The following is a 4,017-nucleotide window of genomic DNA, read 5'->3' as shown; positions in this document are numbered from 1 at the left end:
AGGCCTTTTGATGTGTTGTCTAATCATTGTATCCTTCCTCCCATAGTTTATTTACCACCTCATATTTTTGGATGTATTATATATGTTCACTTACACCCACATCAACGTACAAAGCTCGAAGAACGAGCGATCAAATGTGTTTTTGTTGGGTATGGAACAACTCAAAAAGGTTATCGTGCTTACCATCCACCATCAAAGAAATTTTACATTTCTATGGATGTGACATTTAATGAGCATGAATTTTTTTATGTTGATTCTGCACTTCAGGGAGGCAACGAAAGTGAAGTGCATAATCATGATGTTAGTATGTTTGATTATATATTATCGTGTGAGGATCATTTTGCAGTAAGTGAGCCAATCCTAAATATGGACACTTCTTTTCTGGATAATACAATGTCTTCTGATCATAACCAATTGGCTCAATCTTCTTCACAGGTTCAACTTGACTCTTCAGAGGTACCTTCTAATCTTATCTCTGATAATACTAATTTAGATGAAATTGATTCTTGTCTGCCTCCAGCACACCAAACACTGAGTCTACTATTGTTCAATATAATCTTCCACCTTGTTCTAACTGTGGTCAACCTCCAGCTAAATATGAACCAGACCTCCCAGCCAAAGTTAAATATCCCATTAGTAAATATGTGTCATCTCACAGGTTATCTCAATCATATGCATCATTTGTATCTCAATTATCTTCAATTTCTATTCCTAGTAATGTACAGGAAGCTTTGGCAGATCCTAAATGGACCGAAGCAATGGTTGAGGAGATGGCGACTTTAGAAAAAAATAACACTTGGGATCTTGTATCCTTACCAAGAGGGAAGAAAACTGTGGGCAGCAAATGGGTCTTTACAATTAAGCATAAAGCTGATGGAACTATTGAAAGGTATAAAGCACGACTTGTAGCTAAAGGTTACACTCAATCTTATGGTGTAGATTACCAAGAGATGTTCGCACCGGTAGCCAAGCTCAATACTGTGAGAATACTTTTATCGCTAGCTGCAAACCAAGATTGGCCTCTTCTATAATTTGATGTGAAAAATGCTTTCCTACATGGAGAAATTTCTGAAGAAATTTATATGGATTCTCCACCAGGCATGATAGATTCAAATGGAATGAAGGTTTGCAAATTAAAGAAGNCTCTATATGGATTAAAACAATCCCCAAGAGCATGGTTTGGAAGATTTACCAAGTCTATGAAGGCTTTTGGCTATAGACCAAGTAACTCTAATCACACCTTATTTTTTAAGAGAGGAAAAGGAAATATTACAGCTTTGATTATATATGTAGATGACATGATTGTTACAGGAAATGATCAAGATGAGATTTCTAGTTTACAACGATACCTTTCATCTGAATTTGAGATGAAANAACTTGGAAACCTCAAATATTTTTTGGGTATTGAAGTAGCTAGATCAAAACATGGTATTTTTCTATGCCAAAGAAAATATACTATTGATTTACTATCAGAAACTGGGTTGCTTGGGAGTAAACCAGCTGATACATCAATTGAACAAAATCATAAACTCTTTCAATGCTCAAATTCAGCAAGCATAGACAGAGGAAGATACCAAAGGCTGTAGGAAAATTAATTTATTTGTGTCATACACGTCCATATATCACCTATGCAGTGAATGTTGTTAGTCAATTTATGCATGACCTACAAAAGCTTTATATGGATGTTGTTGAAAGAATTTTGAGATATTTGAAGTCTGCTCCTGGAAAAGGAATTTTATTCTCAAATAATGGAAACTTAAAGGTAGAAGGGTACACTGATGCAGATTGGGCAGGTTCGAAAGATGATAGAAGATCTATCTCTAGATACTTTACTTTTGTAGGAGGGAATCTTGTAACTTGGAGGAGTAAAAAACAACCTGTAGTAGCAAGATCTAGTGCTGAAGCAGAATTCAGAGGCATGGCACTAGGTGTATGTGAACTTTTGTGGATTAAAAATGTGTTATCAGATTTGGGATTTAAACCAAATGAAGTTATGAGTTTGTACTGTGACAATACTTCGGCTATTGCAATTGCTCATAATCCTGTTCAACATGATAGAACAAAACATGTGGAGATTGATAGACATTTCATCAAAGAGAAGATTGAAGCTGGAATAATTTCCTTTCCTTTTATAAGATCAGAGTTACAGTTGGCTGATGTTGTTCTCACCAAAGGAGTGTCAAGAAGATTGTTTGATGGGTCTTTATTCAAATTGGGAATGTGTGATATCCATGCACCAACTTGAGCGGGGGTGTTAAGATAATGCTAAATATTCTATCAAAGGATATTAGATAATCAAATATTGTGTTAGTTATAATTTAGATATTATTTTAATTTGTGCAGATTTGTGCATTTGTCATTCATTTAATAGATGAAGAATCATAGGATCCTTATATGTATATATATGGTACTCTACTTTTTTTATCAGAATTATTCTTTAAACCTTTTATTACCTCTTTCTTGTACTAGGTATAATATATACAATTTAGAAAATCATATATTACTTTTATATATATATATATATATATATATATATATATATATATATATATATATATATATATAACCAAATTATAAAGTATTTTATTTTTGTTTAAGTGTTGTGAAAGTATAAAGAGATGGATGGGACCATGTGTTGATAGATGGAAGTAAAATGAATGGAAGGAGTTGTTTGCGTCCTACCAAACANATATATATATATATATATATATATATATATATATATATATATATATATATATAAATTTTTGATTTATATAGTTGTGATTTTGTGGTTAAGTGTTGTGAAAGTATAAAGAGATGGATGGGACCATGTGTTGATAGATGGAAGTAAAATGAATGGAAGGAGTTGTTTGCGTCCTACCAAACATCCAAAATCCACATTATATGTGTTGCGTGCAATGTGTATGAAAAACTTGGTGGAAATGCCACACTGAGGAAGCAATGTGCATCAGATTGCAGACTGTGATACAGTAATGCTCCTGCCATGGTTGCCAATGTTTTGAATGTAAATTAATCAAGTTGGTAGAGTTGCAAATGGTTTCCACCAAATGGTTAAAATTTATATGCAGAGCTTGCAGGGGTAGGTGAATCCAATATAAATATTTTTCAGAAATCAATTCCCTCGTGACTTCCATTTAATTTCTTCTCCTCTCTTTCACTCATGCACAACCATATCCCCAACATACATTTAAAAACATGGACCAACTTCTTTCTTTCAAATAAATAATCACCAAATTCATAACATTTAAATACTTAAAAAAATAAGTGGAAAAACCTAATTAAAAATAAAAGACTAAGTTTAATTGTTATCAAACCTGAAATATTTATTGTTATCTTTAAAAGGTGTGAAAGGTGATAATGAATGAAATATTGTCATTTTTAAATATATGTAAACGAAAAACCTAAACACGATATTGTTTTATAAGAGATTATTGCATACCAAGAACATTTACCCTATAAGAATATGTAAAGAAACTCATTTAGGATTTTATTTTCATTTAAATTGTTTTACCATCTCATATCATTTTTAAGTAAATTATAGTATTGTTACTACTTGCAGTTGATCGATTACAGTGACAAACTGCAGAGAAAGGAGTGACTGATGTGAAAAAAAATATCTCATAACCATTCGGTCGTAATAATCGTTAAACAGAATTAGGGTACAATTAATGTCACAACAACTACTATTAAGTGGTTGCATTAATAATTATTAAAAAGTAAATTAATTTGTCATATTTTTATAAACTTTATAAATAAGAGTTTATTTTTGAAGTAAATTCAGTTTTTACTCACTATTGAATTATGGGTTAAATATCTTTTTAGTCCCTATACTTTGGGACGATTTTGGTTTTAGTCCATTTTTAAACTGAGGTACAATTTAGTCCTTCAACTTTAGAAAACTCTGGTTTTAGTCTTTTTTACCAAATTTTTTTAACTTTATTTGTTGTTTCAAGCACGTTTCATTATAGCATTTGGATTATTTACATTGGTTGACACATTTTTGGTTCAATGTTA

At 31.6% G+C, this 4,017-nt stretch overlaps 1 pseudogene; it reads left to right on the top strand.

Annotated features, from left to right (window-relative positions):
- The first annotated feature begins 503 nt into the window (after nt 1-503).
- On the top strand, nt 504-1,804 carry LOC111241973 (annotated as a pseudogene).
- Nucleotides 1,805-4,017: the final 2,213 nt, after the last annotated feature.

Source organism: Vigna radiata, chromosome 7, assembly GCF_000741045.1.
Source record: "Vigna radiata var. radiata cultivar VC1973A chromosome 7, Vradiata_ver6, whole genome shotgun sequence".
Classification (NCBI taxonomy): domain Eukaryota; kingdom Viridiplantae; phylum Streptophyta; class Magnoliopsida; order Fabales; family Fabaceae; genus Vigna; species Vigna radiata.
This window is presented reverse-complemented; position numbering and strand designations above follow the sequence as displayed.